This window comes from Oncorhynchus kisutch, linkage group LG5 (genome assembly GCF_002021735.2).
Source record: "Oncorhynchus kisutch isolate 150728-3 linkage group LG5, Okis_V2, whole genome shotgun sequence".
Taxonomy (NCBI): domain Eukaryota; kingdom Metazoa; phylum Chordata; class Actinopteri; order Salmoniformes; family Salmonidae; genus Oncorhynchus; species Oncorhynchus kisutch.
Genome location: NC_034178.2, coordinates 61,647,101 through 61,668,864, shown reverse-complemented (window position 1 = coordinate 61,668,864; position 21,764 = coordinate 61,647,101). Strand labels below are relative to the sequence as shown.

The 21,764-nt window shown below is 44.9% G+C and overlaps 1 pseudogene; it reads left to right on the top strand.

Moving 5' to 3' along the window:
* The window catches only part of LOC109891379 (plexin-A1-like), a 370,611-nt pseudogene that overhangs the window by 157,175 nt on the left and 191,672 nt on the right, over window positions 1-21,764 (top strand).

Below are 21,764 nucleotides of genomic sequence, written 5' to 3'. Positions count from 1 at the left end.
CGGATGTGAAACGGCTAGCTTAGTTAGCGTGCGCGCTAAATAGTGTTTCAATCGGTGACGTCACTTGCTCTGAGACCTTGAAGTAGTAGTTCCCCTTGCTCTGCAAGGGCCGCGGCTTTTGTGGAGCGATGGGTAACGATGCTTCGTGGGTGACTGTTGTTGATGTGTGCAGAGGGTCCCTGGTTCGCGTCCGGGTATGGGCGAGGGGACGGTTTAAAATTATACTGTTACACCCGCAATTCTCAGGAGAAAGAGTTATTGCTATCAGGGACGTTTGTCGGGGTGCTTTGTAAGGATCCGATGGGGAGTGGATAATCTGCCTTTAACATCGGTCCTATTAGCCAACGTACAATCATTGGATAATAAAATAGACAAACTACGATCATGTATATACCACTAATGGGACATAAAAAGTGTAATATCTTGTGTTTCACCGAGTCGTGGCTGAACGATGACATGAATAACATACAGCTGGCAGGTTATATACTGTATCGGCAGGATAGAACAGCCACCTCCGGTAAGACTGGGGTTGACGGTCTATGTATATTTGTAAACAACAGCTGGTGCGCAAAATGTGATTACGTCTTGAGGTTTTGCTTGCCTGAGGTAAAGCTGTAGACCACAACATTTACCAAGACTGTTTATGTCTATATTCTTCGTAGCTGTCCATGTACCACCACAAACCAATGCTGGCACTAAGACTGCGGTCAATGAGCTGTATATGGCCAGGGACTTTAATGCAGGGAAACTTAAATCCATTTGACCTAATTTCTACCAGCATGTTAAATGTGCAACCAGAGGGAAAAAAACTCTAGACCACCTTTACTCCACACACAGAGATGCGTACAAAGCTCTCCCTCGCCCTCCATTTGGCAGATCTGACCATAATTCTATCCTCCTGATTACTGCTTACAAGTAAAAACTAAAGCAGGAAGCACAAGTGACTGGGTCAATAAAAAAGTGGTCAGATGAAGCAGATGCTAAGCTACAGGACTGTTTTGCTGTCACAGACTGGAGTATGTTCCGGGATTCTTCCGATGGCATTGAGGAGTACACCAATCAGTCACTGGCTTCATCAATAAGTGCATCGATGACGTCGTCCCCACAGTGACTGTACGTACATACCCCAACCAGAAGCCATGGATTACAGGCAGCATCCGCACTGAGCTAAAGGTTAGAGCAGCCGCTTTCAAGGAGCGGGACTCCAACTCAGAAGCATATAAGAAATCCCTCTATGCCCTCCGATGAACCATCAAACAGGCAAAGCATCAATACAGGACTAAGATCGAATCGTACTACAACGGCTCTGATGCTCATTGGATGTGGCAGGGCTTGCAAACGATTACAGACTACAAAGGGAAGCACAGCTGAGAGCTGCCTAATGACACAAGCCTACCAGACAAGCTACATTACTTCTTTGCTCGCTTCGAGGCAAGTAACACTGCAACATGCATGAGAACACCAGCTGTTCCGGACGACTGTGTGATCACGCTCTCCACAGCAGATGTGAGTAAGACCTTTAAACAAGTCAACATTCACAAGGCCGCAGGGCCAGACTGATTACCAGGACGTGTACTCCGAGCGCGCGCTGACCTACTGGCAAGTCTCTTCACATTTTCAACCTCTCCCTGTCTGAGTCTGTCATACCAACATGTTTCAAGCAGACCACCATTATCCTTGTGACCAAGAAAACTAACGTAACCTGCCAAAATGTCTACTGACTCGTAATGCTCACGTCTGTAGCCATGAAGTGCTTTGAAAGGCTGGTCATGGCTCACATCAACACCATTATCCCAGAAACTCTAGACCTACTCCAATTTGCATACCACCCCAACAGATCCACAGATGATGCAATCTCTATTGCACTCCACACTGTCCTTTCACACCTGGACAAAAGGAACACCTATGTGAGAATGCTATTCATAGTCTACAGCTCAGCTTTTGACACCATAGTACCCTCATGGCCCATCACTAAGCGAAGGACCCTGGGACTGAATTCCTCCCTCTGCAACTGGATCCTGGACTTCCTGACGTGCCGCCCCCAGGTGGTAAGGGTAGGTAACACATTCGCCACGCTGATCCTCAACACTTGGGCCCCCCAGGGGTGCGTGCGTAGTACCCTCCTCTACTCCCTTATCACTCATGACTGCATGGCCAGGCACGACTCCAACACCATTAGGTTTGTTGACGAGACAACAGTGGTAGGCCTGATCACCGACAATGATGACACAGCCTGTATGGAGGAGGTCAGAGACCTGGCCGTGTGGTGCCTGTCCCTCAACATGATCAAGACAAAGGAGATGATTGTGGACTACAGGAAAAGGAGGGCCGAGCACGCCCCCATTCTCATCGACGAGACTGTAGTGGAGCTGGTTGAGAGCTTCAAGTTCCTTGGCGTCCACATCACCAACAAACTATTATGGTCCAAACAAACCAAGACCGTCGTAAAGAGGGCACGACAAAGACTATTCCTCCTCAGGAGACTGAAAAAATTTGGCATGGGTCTTCAGGTCCTCAAAAGGTTCTACAGCTGCACAGTCTAAAGCAGGGACCGTCTAAAGCAGGGGTGGGCAACTCCAGTGCTCGGGGGCCTGATTCGTGTCACAGTTTTGCCCCAGCCCCAGCTAACACACCGGAGTCCAATAATCACCTAATCATGATCTTCAGTTTAAATTGCAATTTGATTAATCAGCTGTTTTTGCTAGGGATGGAGAAAAAGTGTGACACCAATCAGGCCCCCGAGGACTGGAGTTGCCCACCCCTGATCTAGAGCATCACTGCCTGGTATGGCAACTGCTTGGCCTCCGACCGCAAGGCACTACAGAGGGTAGTGCGTACGGCCCAGTACATCACTGGGGCCAAGCTTCCTGCTATCCAGGACCTCTATACCAGGCGATGTCAAAATAAGGCCCTAAAAATAGTCAGACTCCAGACACCCTAGTCACAGACTGTTCTCTCTGCTTCCACATGGCAAGCGGTACCAGAGCGCCAAGTCTAGGTCCAAAAGGCTTCTTAACAGCTTTTACCCCCGAGCCCTAAGACTCCTGAACAGCTAATCAAATGGCTACCCAGACTATTTGCATTGCCCCCCCCCTCTACTTTACGCTGCTGATACTCTCTGTTTCTTATCTTTGCGCTTTAACTCTACCTACATGTACATATTGCCTCAATTACCTCGATTGACCTGTGCCCCCGCACATTGACTCTGCACCGGTACCCCCTGTATATATCTTTGCGATTGTTATTTTACTGCTGCTCTTTAATTACATGTTACTTTTATTTGTAATTCTTTACCTATCTTTTTTACTTAACACTTTTTCTTAAAGCTGCATTGTTGAGGGCTTGAAAGTAGACATTTCACTGTAAGGTCTACACCTGTAGCATTCAGCGCATGTGACAAATAATATTTGATTTGATTTCTAAGGCAGCCCAGTTAGCATAGCATTGCACCCATTTGCTGCTAGCATAGCACCCACCAGTGTTCTTTTTCCTTAATATTGAACGCGCGCGCACCAGTTTGGAACCTATATTCTGTCTGTGTGCTGGAATCTTTTGGTTGTGCTCTGAAATTATGCATTGTGAAGAGCCTCTTTAAAATCTGTTCTGTGTGTGTCTGCAGCATGTATGTCGATGATTAAGTTAGTGTGATTTAGCTATCATTGGAAGTTGAAATGCGCTGCGTCGAAAGACTCACTACACATACTTAACGGCGGCGGCGGGGGCATTTCATTTCAGAGGGAGCAAGGGAGGGATGCAAAGGAAAGTGGAAGGAGAGATGGAGAGGTGTTTACGGGGAACACGCAGAGTAAAAGCCATAATATTGAAGCATAGTCATCATTTGCTGCCAAAACGTTTAGTGCTGCCGCTTCAGCGGTGTAGAGAGCCTTGTGTGTGTGTGTGTGTGCGCGCGCCCACCGGGATGTGCTTGGCCAAGTGCTTGTCTTGACACACACACACACATACACACACAGTAGCTGGCTAAACTTGAGAGATGTGAAAATGAATACGTCCAATGTGTGTGTATGTGGAGCCTTTAAGAGTCTGGGCCTAGTCATGCTACTGTGGCTCCTTTAAGAGCCTGGCCCAAGTCATGTTACTGTGGCTCCTTTAAGAGCCTGGCCCTAGTCATGTTACTGTGACTCTTTTAAGAGCCTGGCCCAAGTCATGTTACTGTGGCTCCTTTAAGAGCCTGGCCCTAGTCATGTTACTGTGACTCTTTTAAGAGCTTGGCCCAAGTCATGTTACTGTGGATTTAGGATTAATACTGTAGTTTTTACCCGCACCGGATGTGAAAGGCCACGTCCATATATATGAATAAAGAGATTGTGTGTGTTTGTGAACATATTTGTGTGTGTGTGTGTGTGTGAACATATTTATGTCTGTGTCGGCGATACGCATCACGTGTGTGTGCGCAATCACTCTCTCCACACAGTGGTGGGTATAGATAAGAGGGGACCTTTTTGATTTACAGTGAGCCCTCTGTAAAACCTTTCTCTCTCTCTTTAGACAGATGCCTAGTATAACTATACACAGCTGTGACTCACTATACACAGCTGTGACTCACTATACACAGCTGTGATTCACTATACACAGCTGAGACTCACATCAAGCAGCTATGGACTGAGCCATTGTATTTCTCCCTCCCATGTTCATATCCACAAGTAAATTCCATTGAATTGAAAAGGGTTTAATGGAATGATTGCCAAAGTAATAGTATTTAGTTTGATTGATGAAGCGTTGGTTTATGGCTGGCACAGGAGTAGCCAGACTACACATGAGAAGCCTCTGAACAAGCATGTGAGAGGAGAGAAAAGAGGATGTTGACTTTTGTACGCTTCATAGACCATAAGACTGTGTGTGTGTGTTCTCTCTTCATTGTCGGTAAAGCTCTGCCTGTCCCACTGTTTGTGTCTGAGGTGTGATCGTGTCGTCTGACCTACATATTGTGTGTGTGTGTGTGTACTGTCTGAGAGAAGTGGGACCGTAGAGGTTGTTCATCTGTAGTGCTGCCTCTGGTCTTTAGTACTTGCTTCTCGCCACTCAGCCATACTAAAGAGATTGTGTGTGTGAGACTTATTTCGGCCAGTTAAAGCTGCGTCACAAGTTAAATTTCCTATTAACCTACAGCTTCGATTGGTGTGGTGGCCACAAAAAATCTGAACTCATGAGGGGCTGCAGTTGCTCACAGAGAGAAAATTAAGTTTTACAGCTAATTTGCTGCAATTCTACACATTTTGCCACAGGGTGGAGAGAAATGTTTGCACTTTTTAATATGATTTCTGAGTGAGAGTGACTAACAAAATCAATGCGACCATGATTAGGCCTACTTCAAGTTAGATAGTTGGCATCTAGACTAACTTACCAATCTATTTTTTTGCTGAGATGGGGTAATTTAGTGATTATCAGAGAGAAACTGCTGATGCAAAAAACATATTTCAAAATTGCACCTTGTGTAGTCTACTCTTCTGACTCTGACCAGTAAATTGAGTCCCACCCCCCTTTTGCAAGGGCTGTAATGGCTCACAGTGTTCTGCCACCTCAGTGAGTGAGTAAGTAAGTAATTAAATTGCCTTTGAGTTCATCACTTAGAGGACGTGACTGAGTGATGGGAGATTAACAGAGTTGAGAGATGGTGAAAGGGAAAGAGGGATGTTAGACAAAATATTTGCATTTTTTATCTCCCTCTTTCCCGGCCTCCTTCTCTCGCCTGTTCAGTTTCATTGCTAAAACCACTATTGACTGCCTTCTCAAGTTCACATTGCTGTTTCGACATGGGCTGTGTTTCGACATGGGCTGTGTCTGAATGCTCTGCCGTGGCCTCCTTCCATCACCTCCCTTTCCTTGTCTCATTTCCTTGTCTCCCTTCGAGGGCTCACGCCAGCCATCAGTCAACCTCTCTCCTCTTGTACAGGGGACTGGAATTACCACCACTCTCCCATTCACTCCTTTCTTCCTCTCCTCCTTCGGTCTCAATTGTTCCTCTCAGAGCGGGATGTGCCACATCTCCACTTCATCTCCCCCTTGTAACATCAAAGGGTGGAATGTGCCTGATCTGCTATTATGCATGGAGAGACCCAGTTATGTCAAGACTGTGCTCCAGTCAGGGGAGCAGGAGAGGGGATTGCAAGGGATTGGACAAATGTGTGTGCACACGTGTATTAGGTGTGTGTGTGGTTTCTCTGTGTGAGCGTGTTTCCGCAAGTTTGTCTGTGGCTCCTGAACTAGCTATCTTCCCCACCTCCTTTTGTAACATCAAAGAAGTTTGGGACGCCATGCAGCTCCCAAAACTAACACCTACAGAGAACCAGACTGTCAGTAGCCCCATAGGAAAGACTGAGGACACACACACACACACACAGTCTACCAGTTGTCTCAATAGTGTGTTGTACTGTAGGTAGGTGGTGTTTAAATATACAGGAACCTGTCAGGGAAAGCTGGGCCGCATCCTCAATGACACCTTACCCTGATCAAAAGTAATGCACTTACATAGGAACTTCTCTGGATGAAGGCACAATGGATGACTCATAGGCTAGAGGCAGAATTTCAGTCTGTGTCCAAAATGGTACCCTATATAGTGTACTACTTTTGACCTACACCCATAGGGCTCTGGTCAACAGTGCACAACAGTGCACTATATATGGAATAGGGTGCCATTTATGGAATAGGGTCACATCCATTGGCTAAAAGGCATGTCAAATGCAGAAATTAGGGAAATTGGGGACCAGTTAAGACTGTTGAGGAACACCCCTAAGTCTTCTCCAATAGCGCCACAGTATGCATGTCATATGACAGGGGTGAGTTGATTTTGATGCATTCACTCTGGCAGCTTTCATTCAATACTGACAGCAGGTGCCTTATCACTCCCTCAGTGCTTATCAGTATGCCAATGTCTTATTTTTATCTAGTCCTACCGGGTGTGTTTGAAAGGAGTTAACAATGAGGGTGAAGATGGGATTAATCTATAGATAGCTCAGTGTCACATACACTATTTGTAGACAGGGAACCTCTGCCTCTCAGTATCCTTCTCTTCCTTTCTCTACAATTATCAAGTTATTTTCAATTGAAACCACTGAGCTTATGCTCCTCCTTACATATTCTCTGAAACCAACAGACACTCAAAGTCAGAAAGACACAATTGTTGCATGCAGGCTATTGTATCGATGGCCTCCCTGCCCTGGTATAAACCTACACACCATGTTAAATGTGTCTCTCTCCTCACCAACACCTTAATTATTAGAATCCCTCTGTCTGCTCAGGAGAATAGCTTGTCTTAATTCAATTAGCCAAATGTTGCTTATGTTTCAAACTCACCCTTTTCCCCCCTCCCTCCTTTAGTCTCTCACCCCCCCTGCCCTCCCATTCTCTTGCTTACTATCTCTAATACCAGATAGACAGGAAAACATTTTTTAAATAATCTATTCTCTGAAAACTATTTTCAATATAGAGTTTCAATATAGAGTTATTATCAGCATTATTTAGCAGATTAGGTTGTTTTTGTGGTATTAAACCAGTGATCTTGCCAACAACCTTCAGCAAGAATATGAGCAATTTGGAGTTATTGACTATGAAAAAGGTGGGAATTGTGTCCCCCTTGTCTAATTTAATTGCTATGTTTACTGTCAATATAGTATTACAAATATTTGTTAAGAATCTATATCAGAAAAAAATGATGTGCGACGAGGAAGGGCTGTTGACATACAGTATACAGTGCATTCGGAAAATATTCAGCCCCCTTTTTCCACATTTTGTTATGTTACAGGCTTATTTTAAAATGGATTAAATACAACAAATCTTAATCAATCTACACAACACCCCATAATGACAACGTGAAAACAGATTTTTAGAAAGGTTTGCACATTTATTTAAAAAACAAACAGAAATTGCTGATTTGTGTAAGTATTCAGACCCTTTGTAATTAGATTTGAAATTGAGCTCAGGTGCATCCAATTTCAATTGTTCATCCTTGAGATGTTTCTGCAACTTGGAGTCCACCCGTAGGAAATTCAATTGAATAGACATGATTTGGAAAGGTGCACACCTGTCTATATAAAGTCCCACAGTTGAATGTGCATATCTGAGCAAAAACCAAGCCATGAGGTCGAAGGAAGTGTCCGTAGAGCTCCGAGACAGAATTGTGTCGAGGCACAGAACTGGGGAAGGGTACCAAAAAATGTATGCAGCATTGAAGGTCCCCAAGAACACAGTGGCTTCCATCATTCTTAAATGGAACAAGTTTGGAATCACCAAGACACTTCCTAGAGCTGACCGCTTGGCCAAACTGAGCAATCGAAGTAGAAGGGCCTTGGTCAAGGACGTGACGATGGTCACTCTGACAGAGCTCTAGAGTTCCTCTGTGGAGATGGGAGAACCTTCCAGATAGACAACCATCTCTGCCGCACTCCACCATTCAGGCCTTTACGGTAGAGTGGCCAGACGGAAGCCACTCTTCAGTAAAAGGCACATGACAGCCCGGCTTGGAGTTTGCCAAAAGGCATCTAAAGGACTCTGACCATGAGAAACAAGATTCTGTAGGCTGATGAAAACAAGATTGAACTCTTCGGCCTGAATGCCAAGTGTCACGTCTGGAGGAGGTATGGCATCATCCCTATGGTGAAGCATCATGCTGTTGGGATTTTTTCATCGGCAGGGATTGATAGACTAGTCAGGATCATGGGAAAGATGTACAAAGAGATCCTTGATGAAAACCTGCTTCAGAGCACTCAGGACCTCAGACTTTGGGCTAATGTTCGCCTTCCAACAGGACAACGACCTTAAGCATACAGCCAAGACAACGCAGGAGTGGCTTCGGAACAAGTCTCTGATTGTCTTTGAGTGGCCCAGCCAAAGCCAGGACTTGAACCTGATCTAACATCTCTGGAGAGACCTGAAAACAGCTGTGCAGTGACGCTCCCCATCCAATCTGACAGAGTTTGAGAGGATCTGCAGAAAAGAATGGGAGAAACTCGCTAAATACAGGTTTGCCAAGCTTGTAGCATCACACTCAAGACTCGAGGCTGTAATCGCTGCCAAAGGTGCTTCAGCAAAGTACTGAGTAAAGGGTCAAAATACTTATGTAAATGCGAAATATCAGGGTTTGTTTTCAATATAAATTAGCAACATTTTCTAAAAAACTGTTTTTGCTTTGTCATTATGATATTGTGTGTAGATTGATGAGGGAAACAAATTATTTTAGAATAAGGCTGTAATGTAACAACATGTGGAAAAAGGTCAAGGGATCTGAATACTTTCCGAATGCACTGCCTCATATTTTGTTTCAGCCTGATTTCTAAATTGATAACAATTGTTTTTCTCACCCATCTACATACACACAATACCCCATAATGCCAAAATGAACTAAATGTTTTTAGAAATGTTTGCAAATTCATTGAAACTACCTAAATATCTCATTTACATGACTATTCACAGTCAGGACTTTGTAGAAGTAGACTTTGTAGAAGTATTTTGGCAGCGATTACAACTTTGAGTCATTCTGGGTAAGTCTCTAAGAGCTTTCCACACCTGGATTATGCAACATTTGCCCATTTATTCCTTAAAACATTATTCAAGTTCTGTCAAATTGGTTGTTGATCATTGTTATACAACCATTTTCGGGTATTGCCATAGATTTTCAAGTAGATTTAAGTAAAAACTAAAATATTTACTGTCTTCTTGGTAAGCAACTCCAGTGTAGTTTTGGCCTTGTGTTTTAGGTTAGTGTCCTGCTGAAAGGTGAATTTATATCCCAGTGTCTGGTGGAAAGCAGACTGAACCAGGTTTTGCTCCAGGATTTTGCCTATGCTTAGCTCCATTCCATTTATTTTTTTATCCTGAAAAACTCACCAGTCCTTACCAATTACAAGCATACCCATAGCATGATGCAGTTACTTGAAAATATGTGATTCGATTCGGTCTTCCGTTGCAAAATTTGAAATTCTTTATTTTTTTTTACATTGGATAAAGTACTGTAGAGACTCAGAGCTAATATATATATATATATATATATATATATATATGTGTGTGTGTCATACAGTGGTTGCTCAACTAAAAGTTTATAGATTATGCTGCGGGTTTTAGGGGTAATTTGTGGTTTAGTACGGTGCCCTGCGTCACTGCTCCAGACCAGCGCAAGGGTGAGTTAGAGCACTGATTATGCTCACTGGAAAATACTCTTTCAAAATGAATGGAAGAGGCAAGTTGAAGGGTTAAAAGACAGCATTCAGAGGTCAAGACAGAACTGCTCTGATACAAGTGCGTAGTACATCCCGTGCCAGCCATGACTGGGAGACCCATGAGGCGACACGCAATTGGCCCAGCGTCGTCCGGATTAGGGGAGTGTTAGGCCGGATGGGATGTCCAAAATATAGGCAAGGTGAGCTTTTGGTTTTTCTCCCTCTCCAAAATATCTCTATTTTTTAAACAAAGCAAATATTATTATTATTATTAACCCCTTAGGGCAAATCTGATCTGTGAGAATAACGAAAATTGCCCCTTAGATGTTAATTTAAAATCCTCTAATCCTCTAAATGTAATTATTGGCGGAGAGTCAAGTCAGTGGAAAAAATATTTTTAGATATACTGTAGGCCTACCGTAGGCGACATGAGTCTCACTAGTGTTGAGTAATGTGCTGTTAAAAGTAGGTATTATTTATTTATTTTTATTTAACCTTTTATTTTACTTCTCCCTTCTCTCGGCGCGGGGTTCTGGGCAGGTAGGGAGGGTGGCTTCAGCTCTCGCCCGAACTCAGATCCCCCACATCTCCATGTTACCTGGGTTGCGCCCGACCGGCTCCATCCCCCCTTTCCCCATTAGGCACATCCGCATGGCGCACCCCCTTTCCCCGTTAGGCACATGGGCCTTGGGTCCATGCCTCAGGACTGCCTGGCCTGATGGCTCCTTGCTGTCCCCAGTCCACCTGGTCGTGCTGCTGCTCCAGTTTCAACTGTTCTGCCTGCAGCTATGGAACCCTGACCCGTTCACTGGACGTGCTACCTTGTGCCAGACCTGGTGTTTTGGACCCTCTCTCTACCGCACCTGCTGTCTCTAACTCTGAATGATCAGCTATGAAAAGCCAACTTATATTTACTCCTTAGGTGCTGACCTGTTGCACCCTCTACAACCACTGTGATTATCGTTATCTGACCCTGCAGGTCATCTATGAACGTTTGAACATCTTGGCCATGTTCTGTTATTGTCTCCACCCGGCACAGCCAGAGGAAGACTGGCCACCCCTCTCTAGGTTTCTTCCTAGGTTCCGGGGAGTTTTTCCTGGCCACCGTGCTTCTTCATCTGCATTGCTTGCTGTTTGGGGTTTTGGGCTGGGTTTCTGTGCAGCACATTGTGACATCGGCTGATGTAAAATGGGCTTTATAAATACATTTATTGATATTGATACATCCACATGGCACACCCCCGTTCCCCGTTAGGCACATCCACATGGCACACCCCCGTTCCCCGTTAGGCACATCCGCATGGCACACCCCCTTTCCCCGTTAGGCACATCCGCATGGCACACCCCCTTTCCCCGTTAGGCACATCCGCATGGCACACCCCCTTTCCCCGTTAGGCACATCCACATGGCACACCCCCTTTCCCCGTTAGGCACATCCACATGGCACACCCCCTTTCCCCGTTAGGCACATCCACATGGCACACCCCCTTTCCCCGTTAGGCACATCCACATGGCACACCCCCTTTCCCGTTAGGCACATCCACATGGCACACCCCCTTTCCCCGTTAGGCACATCCACATGGCACACCCCCTTTCCCCGTTAGGTACGGCCGCATGGCGCACCCCCATGTATTATTAAATGGTAAAGCGTTTGAATTTTAGAGAATTGTATGTGTTCAATTATTTCTGACATTGTCATTTAAAGCATGTTGAAGTTAGAAGCAATATAATTTGAAACAATAGATTACCCACGTGGGGTCAACTATTTCAGAGACAAGCATGGGAACTGGTCTTGATATATCAATGAGATTTTTATTTTCACAGAATCTCTGTTTGGGTATTGGTTAGACTACTATTAGGGTGTGTAAATGTTATGCTCTTAATACTGTAGACTACTCCCCAAAACATAAAATCAATCCCATATACTATGTTCTTACAAAAAAAGCTTTTAAATTCTCTATTACAGCCAATATTGAAGACTGTCAAATGCTTCTCAAAGATGCATTAACAGAAACAATGGCTGACAATTAAATAATGTGCCATAGACTTCTGCGGCAGCACGCAAGGTGTTCTGCAGTATGACACAACTTTTACAGGAGGAACCACTGCAGTTGAGGAACAATGGGACAGTCATTCTGCTTTGAAAGTTGATAAACTTGTGTAATAAGCTCATGTAATAGACAGAAGCATACTACATGGCAGACCAATCCGAACTCATGTGTTTGAAATTCACTGCTCGACTGTGGGACCTTACCTGTATGTGTGGGGTGCAGAGATGAGGTAGTCATTCAAAAAACTAGTATTGCACTATTATTTATTCCTGAATATATTTAGGCTTGCCATAACAAAGGGGTTGAATATATATTGATTTAAGACATTTCAACTTTCCATTTTTGAATAATTTAAAAATAAATAAATAAATGAAAACGTAATTCCACTTTGACAGTATTATGTGTAGGCCAGTGACCAACATTTTGGACAATTTAATCAATTTTAAATTCAGGCTGTAACTTAACAAAATGTGGTACAAGTCAAGGGGTGTGAATACTTTCTGAAGGCACTGTATTTATGACATTTTGGCCTTACCCTGGCCTTTTTTTACAATGACAAAATGTATGATACAAATGTCAATTATATGTCAACCAGCCTTCCTCCAAAGGACCATTCTATGGATTACATTTTGTAAAATTCCCCAAAATCATGATCTTTCTTTGTCTGGTTTTGGTGAGGAATCACTCCTGTCCAGATATAACCTCTGGTATAGTGTAGTTATCAAAAGTGCTACACTTTTAACAAATCACAAAGGACCATAGATCTCCTATAGGAGCATATATTTGACTTTTGTTCTCACAATAATCCATCCCCATCTGTCTTTTATCCAAAGCAACGTATAGTTCAGTGAGTGCATACATTTTATGTGACCCTAGTGGGAATTCATCTTTGGGGTTGCAAGAGCAAAACTACCCAACTGAGCAACACAGGACAAGTATGTAACCTACCATCTTTCTGTGTCTCTGTCTAGATCCTGGTTAACTCAGTGAGTCCCACGCATCCTGCTCTGCTCTATGAGAACCTGGTTGTGAGTGATGGCTTCAGCCCCATCCTTCGAGACCTGCTCTTCTCTCCTGACCTCCAGCACATCTACATACTCTCCGACAAACAGGTAAGACAGATGCACACAGGCATGCACATTGGCACATATGCACAAAATGCATGCGCGTACGCACAATCGCTCCAGCACATCAAACTCACCGACAAATATGTATTGCACACTCACACACAGATGGGCGTACACACACACACACACACACACACACACACACACACACACACACACACACACACACACACACACACACCTCAGACAGCATATCTAAATACTTTGGCAGGTGTCAACAGGGGACCAGCGATGCCTCATTAGTACACACACACAACCTTCCGTCCCACCAAATACACCAAATACAAATCGCGGCCCCTACAAACCATGGCCACCCGTGTCGCACACATGCACACCAGGGGAATGGGCAAATGTCAGGTGTATTCCATGTGGAGACCTGTCAGACCATGTGGAGACCTGGTCATTTACAGCCCCGCCGCTGGATAGGCTGTCTAAAGATTGGAAGCTTGTGGCTGTGGGTCGCCTCCAATGTTGCAGCTGACACCCCCTTTACCACTCAATAGTACAGGGGAAAGAAGCAGGAGAGTGCGAGGTAGACTGGGAGAGGCAAAGAGGGAGAAAGAGGAGTCCATAATGCATCTGTATGAAATGTGTGAATGTGTCCATTTGACAAGGTAGAGTTGAAGTCGGAAGTTTACATACACCTTAGCCAAATACATTTAAACTCAGTTTTCACAATTCCTGACATTTAACCCTAGTAAAAATGTCCTGTCTTAGGTTAGTTAGGATCACCACTTTATTTTAAGAATGTGAAATGTCAGAATAATAGTACAGAGAATTATTGTTCATAAACTCAATTAGTATTTGGTAGCATTGCCTTTAAATTGTTTAACTTGGGTCAAATGTTTCGGGTAGCTTTCCACAAGCTTCCCACAATAAATTGGGTGAATTTTGCCCCATTCCTCCTGACAGAGCTGGTGTAACTGAGTCCGGTTTGCAGGCCTCCTTGCTCGCACTCGCTTTTTCAGTTCTGCCCACAACCTTTCTATAGGATTTGAGGACAGGGCTTTGTGATGGCCACTCCAATTCTTTGACTTTGTTGTCCTTAAGCCATTTTGCCACAACTTTGGAAGTATGCTTGTGGTCATTGTCCATTTGGAAGACCCATTTGCGACCAAGCTTTATCTTCCTGAATGATGTCTTGAGATATTGCTTCATTATATCCACATAATTTTCCTACCTCATGAAGCCATCTATTTTGTGAAGTGCACCAGTCCCTCCTGTAGCAAAGCCCCCCACAACATGATGCTGCCACCCCTGTGCTTCACGGTTGGGATGGTGTTCTTTTGCTTGCAAGCCTCGCCCTTTTTCCTCCAAACATAACGATGGTCATTATGGCCAAACAGTTCTATTTTTTTAGTTCATCAGACCATTTCTCCAAAAAGCACAATCTTTGTCCCCATGTGCAGTTGCAAACCGTAGTCTGGCTTTTTTATGGCGGTTTTGGAGCAGTGGCTTATTCCTTGCTGAGTGGCCTTTCAGGTTATGTCGATATTCCTCTGGAATCCAAGATGGCGTAGCAATCAGACGCCTTTGTCCTGTCGTGTCCCTTGTAAAACGATATATACATATTTTTCTTCGCATATATTTTTTAAATATTTTGCTAAACCTCAACTTCTAAGTACTCTCCTGCAACCCGCCTCACCCAATGTGGCTTGGATCTGCTTTTTTTTCTAAAGTATTTATATTTACTTCGGATCTGGAATTCCTCAACTGCAGCAAGCCAGCTAACTACCAGATATCAGTCAGCAAAACATTGCCGGTGGTCATCAGCTAACCTTCAGCTCGGAAAGCTCTCGCCAGTTCGAACAACGTGACTAATCAGAGGATAACGGACCTATTATTTGTATCCCCGGATTCCTACCGCAAACTGAACATTTTCATCTGGATCTTCACAACTAGCTAACCGCAATACCGGATGACTCCTTCCGGCTAGCGTTTCCATCCCAGAGCAAGCACCAATTAGCTTGAAGCTAGCCCGGCCAAGGCTCCTGTGCTACCACCGAAGCATACTCCTGGGCTACAATATCCAGACCCCTTCTACAGCCGGTACGGGGCACGAAACCCAGCAGATCCCCTACGACTGGAATACCGACATAATCTGCCCGAGGACCCCGGTCTACTAATTGCTAGCTTGCCGGCCCCGGTCTGCTGACTGCTAGCTTGCCTGCCCGGTCTGCTAACTGCTAGCCCCTGCTAACTGCTTGCTTGTTTAGCCCTGGCCTACTAACTGTTAGCTTGTTAGCATCAGCCTTCACTGTAGAGCCTCTAGCCCTGCTCAATATGCCTTAACCAACCATGTTGTTCCACTTACATATGCAATGACATCACCTGGTTTAAACATCTCTAGAGACTAAATCTCTCTCATCATTACTCAATGCCTAGTTTTACCTCCAATGTACTCACATCCTACCGTACCTTTGTCTGTACACTATACTTTGAATCTATGCAATCGTGCCCAGAAACGTGCTCCTTTTACTCTCTGTTCCGAACGTGCTAGACGGCCAGTTCGTATAGCCTTTAGCCGTACCCTTATCCTACTTCTCCTCTGTTCCTCTGGTGAACTGGAGGTTAATTCCGGTCCCGCAGTGTCTAGCTCCACTCCCACTCCCCAGGTACTCTCATTTGTTGACTTCTGTAACCATAAAAGCCTTGGTTTTGTGCACGTTAACATTAGAAGCCTCCTCCCTAAGTTTATTTTACTCACTGCTTTAGCACACTCTGCCAACCCAGATGTCTTAGCCATGTCTGAATCCTGGCTTAGGAAAACCACCAAAAACCCTGAAATCTCCATCGCTAACTATAACGTATTCTGCCAAGATAGAACTGCCAAAGGGGGCGGTGTTGCAATCTACTGCAAAGATAGCCTGCAGAGTTCTGTATTATTATCTAAGTCTGTACCCAAACAATTTGAGCTTCTACTTCTAAAAATTCACCTTTCCAGAAACAAGTCTCTCACTGTTGCCACTTGCTATAGACCTCCCTCTGCCCCCAGCTGTGCCCTCGATACCATATGTGAATTGATTGCCCCCCATCTATCTTCTAGGCTCGTGCTACTAGGTGACCTAAACTGGGACATGCTTAACACCCCGGCCATCCTACAATCTAAGCTTGATGCCCTCAATCTCACACAAATTATCAATGAACCTACCAGGTACAACCTCAAATCAGTAAACACGGGCACCCTCATAGATGTCATCCTAACTAACCCGCCCTCCAAATACACCTCTGCTGTTTTCAATCAAGATCTCAGCAATCACTGCCTCATTGCCTGAATCCGTAATGGGTCTGCGACCAAACGACCCCTATCACTAGCCTGTTCAACCTCTCTTTTGTATCGTCTGAGATTCCCAAAGATTGCAAAGCTGCCGCGGTCATCCCCCTCTTCAAAGGAGGTGACACTCTAGACCCAAACTGCTACAGACCTATATCTATCCTACCCTAAGGTCTTCGAAAGCCAAGTTAACAAACAGATTACTGACCATTTCGAATCCCACCATACCTACTCCGCTATGCAATCTGGTTTCAGAGCTGGTCATGGGTGCACCTCAGCCACGCTCAATGTTCTAAACGTCATCATAACCGCCATCGATAAGAGACATTACTGTGCAGCCGTATTTATCGACCTGGCCAAGGCTTTCGACTCTGTCAATCACAACATTCTTATTGGCAGACTTGACAGCCTTGGTTTCTCAAATGATTGCCTCGCCTGGTTTACCAACTACATCTCTGATAGAGTTCAGTGTGTCAAATCGGAGGGCCTGTTGTCCGGACCTCTGACAGTCTCCATGGGTGTGCCACAAGGTTCAATTCTCGGCCGACTATTTTCTCTGTAAATATCAACGATGTCGCTCTTGCAGCTGGTGATTCTCTGGTAGACCTCTACACAGACGACCCAATTCTGTATACTTCTGGCCCCTCTTTGGACACTGTGTTAACTAACCTCCAGAAGAGCTGCAATGTCATACAACTCTCCTTCTCTGGCCTCCAACTGCTCTTAAATGCAAGCAAAACGAAATGCATGCTATTCAATCGATCACTGCCCGCACCTGCTCGCCCGTCCAGCATCACTACTCTGGACGGCTCTGACTTAGAACTACAAATACCTGGGTGTCTGGTTAAACTGTAAACTTTCCTTCTAGACTCACATTAAGCATCTCCAATCCAAAATTAAATCTAGAATCGGCTTCCTATATCGCAACAAAGCATCCTTCACTCATGTTGCCAAACATACCCTCGTAAAACTGACCATCCTACCAATCCTCGACTTCGGTCATGGCATCTATAAAATAGCCTCCAACACTCTACTCAACAAACTGGATGCAGTCTATCACAGTGCCATCCGTTTTGTCACCAAAGCCCCATACATTACCCACCATTGCGACCTGTACTCTCTCGTTGGTTGGCCCTCGCTTCATACTCGTCGCCAAACCCACTGGCTTCAGCTTATCTACAAGTCTCTGCTCGGTAAAGCCCCGCCTTATGTCAGCTCACTGGTCACCATAGCAGCACCCACTCGTAGCACGCGCTCCAGCAGGTATATCTCACTTGTCACCCCCAAAGCCAATTCCTCCTTTGGTCGTCTTTCCTTCCAGTTCTCTGCTGCCCATGACTGGAACGAATTGCAAAAATCTCTGAAACTGGAGACTCACATCTCCCTCACTAGCTTTAAGCACCAGCTGTCAGAGCAGTGCACAGATCACTGCACCTGTACATAGATGGGCTGTTTACAGATGGGCTATCTACCTACCCTCATCAGCATACTGGTATTTATTTATTTAGCTCCTTTGCACCCCAGTAACTCTACTTGCACATTCATCTTCTACCGATCTACCATTCCAGTGTTAATTGCTATATTACTTCACCACCATGGCCTATTTATTTCCTTAACTTACCTCATTTGCACTCACTGTATATAGACTTTTTATTTTCTTTATTGACTGTATGTTTAGTTTTTTCCATGTCTAACTCTGTGTTGTTGTATGTGTCGAATTGCTATGCTTTATCTTGGCCAGGTCACAGTTGCAAATGAGAACTTGTTCTCAACTATCCTAACTGGTTAAATAAAGGAGAAATAAATCAAAAATAAATAAAGCAATTGTTTTTACTGTGGATATACAGTGGGGCAAAAAAAGTATTTAGTCAGCCACCAATTGTGCAAGTTCTCCCACTTAAAAAGATGAGAGAGGCCTGTAATTTTAATCATAGGTACACTTCAACTATGACAGACAAAATCAGGGGGAAAAATCCAGAAAATCACATTGTAGGATTTTTAATGAATTTATTTGCAAATTATGGTGGAAAATAACTATTTGGTCACCTACAAACGAGCAAGATTTCTGGCTCTCACAGACCTGTAACTTCTTCTTTAAGAGGCTCCTCTGTCCTCCACTTGTTACCTGTATTAATGGCACCTGTTTGATCTTGTTATCAGTATAAAAGACACCTGTCCACAACCTCAAACTGTCACACTCCAAACTCCACTATGGCCAAGACCAAAGAGCTGTCAAAGGACACCAGAAACAAAATTGTAGACCTGCACCAGGCTGGGAAGACTGCATCTGCAATAGGTAAGCAGCTTGGTTTGAAGAAATCAACTGTGGGAGCAATTATTAGGAAATGGAAGACATACAAGACCACTGATAATCTCCCTCGATCTGGGGCTCCAGGCAAGATCTCACCCCGTGGGGTCAAAATGATCACAAGAACGGTGAGCAAAAATCCCAGAACCACACGGGGGGACCTAGTGAATGACCTGCAGAGAGCTGGGACCAAAGTAACAAAGCCTACCATCAGTACACACTACGCCGCCAGGGAATCAAATCCTGCAGTGCCAGACGTGTCCCCCTGCTTAAGCCAAAGAATGCTGAGTTGCATCCAAAGAACAACATACCTACTGTGAAGCAGAGAGAACGTGTCTCCTTCCTGAGAGGTAAGACAGTTGCGTGGCCCCATGGTGTTGAATCTTGTGTACTATTGTTTGTACACATGAATGTGGTACCTTCAGGCTTTTGGAAATTGCTCCCAAGGATGAACCAGACTTGTGGAGGTCTACAATTATTTTTCTGAGGTCTTGGCTGATTTCTTTTGATTTTCCCATGATGTCAAGCAAAGAGGCACTGTGTGTGAAGGTAGGCCTTGAAATACATCCACAGGTACACCTCCAATTGACTCAAATGATGTCAATTAGCCTATCAAAAGCTTCTAAAGCCATGATATCATTTTCTGGAATTGTCCAAGTTGTTTAAAGGCACAGTCAACTTAGCGTTTGTAAACTTCTGACCCACTGGAATTGTGATACAGTGAATTGTAAGTGAAATAATCTGTCTGTAAACTAATGTTGGAAATATTACTTGTGTCATGCACAAATTAGATGTCCTAACCGACTTGCCAAATCTATAGTTTGTTAACAAGAAATTTGTGGAGTGGTTTAAAAACAAATTTTAATGACTCCAACCTAAATGCATGTAAACTTCCGACTTCAACTGTAGATCCTATTGGTGCACATTCTTCTCTCTCACGCGTTCTCTCTCGCTGTCACACTCACTCTTTCGCTCTCTCTCTTGCACTCTCACTCTCGCACTCTCTCTCTCACTCTCTCGCTCTCACGCTCACTCTTTCACTCTCTGTCACACTCTCTCTCTCGCTCTCTCTCTCTCTCACACTCACTCTTTCACTCTCTCTCTCGCACTCTCTCACTCTCTGTCTCACGCTCTCTCTCGCTCTCTCACACACCACTCCACCCCACCCAAACATCTCAATGCCTGACTTTGATCCTCATTAACAGAGACCAGGTGGGTTAAGCAGAGGGGCGCTGAATGGTGTTGGGGGTACCTCTCTGTGGGGTAGACCCCTGGTTAAAATCCCTCAGTATTAATGTCTAGAGGTTGTTCCCCTAGCCCACCATCATACTCATAACCCCCTCCCTCTTTTTGTCCATGTCTCGGCTACTCAGCTAGCACCTCTCCTCTTTTCCCCCTCCTTCCTCTCTCTCTGACACGCTTCCTTCTAAGCCCAAATTGAGGGCCGCCCTCTGGACCGGCTTGCATTGATTCCATTCCCATACATTTTTTAAATGATTTAACCCTTTTTTTATCGCCTTTTCCATCTTTCTCTACCCTGCTGTTTTTCCCATCTTTCTCTACCCCCTCTCTCTTTTTCGTCTTTCTCTACCCCCTCTCTCTTTTTCATCTTTCTCTCCCTCTCTCTCTTAACCATTCTTATTCAAGCTCACCCTTCATTCTCTTTCTCTCTCTTGCTGTCCATCCTCTTACACCTCTACTGCCCTATGTGAGATAATTGTGGAATATTCTGGAATTGGATCTTGGTTGGAAGGATGGGGGTGGAAGCAGAGGAGGGGGATGTTGAAAGTAGAGGAGGTGGATGATGGAAGGAGAGGAAGGGGATGATGGAAGGAGAGGGGGGGGGTGATGGAAGGGGATGATGGAAGGAGAGGGGGGGTGATGGAAGGAGAGGAGGAGGATGATGATGGAAGAAAATGAGGGGGATGATGGAAGGAGAGGAGGAGGATGATGGAAGGAGAGGAGGGGGATGATAGGAGGATGATGGAAGGAGAGGAGGAGGAGGATGATGGAAGGAGAGGAGGAGGAGGATGATGGAAGGAGAGGAGGAGGAGGATGATGGAAGGAGAGGAGGGGGATGATGGAAGGAGAGGGGGGTTGATGGGAGGAGAGGAGGAGGAGGATGATGGAAGGAGAGGAGGGGGATGATGAAAGGAGAGGAGGAGGAGGATGATGGAAGGAGAGGAGGAGGAGGGGGATGGAAGGAGAGGGCTGGTTTCAGGGTTTAGGTTGAGTCGTTGAGCATGTTAATGCCACCCCACTATTAATCCCTGTTATATACCATATAACCAACCCCCTTACCACACCACACTCTCTGATACGCACATACCCATCCCTCTTCTCTCTCTCCCTCACTTTCTTCCTCTCACTCTCGCGCACACACACTCTCCTCTGCCTCGCCGGTTACACAAGTGTGTGAGGATGTTGCATGGCAGGCAGAGCCCCAGCAGCCTCTGTGCTCTCAGCCCGCAGGGAACCACAAGACAAGCCAAGCACATTAAAGTGTCACTGGACATATCCACTGGAGCGTGGCCCATGGCGGGTCTACAGATACACAGACACGACAGGAACCCTGCTCTGAGTCTCTCTTTAGGGGCATGGTAAAATGGTCCAGTAATTTAAGGCCATGATTCTCATGATTATTAAAGGGGAAATTTGACCGAAGGTGTGTGTGTGTGTATGAACTTATGTATGAACCTTGAGGAGACAGTCCTAGTTAAACAGCCATGGACTGAAGACAGCCAAGACAGTATGACTACATAAATATCTTCAGCTGTCGTCTTTGTGTCTTTAACTGAGCTGTCATTTATAAAATAGTCATATTGTGAGCAATTT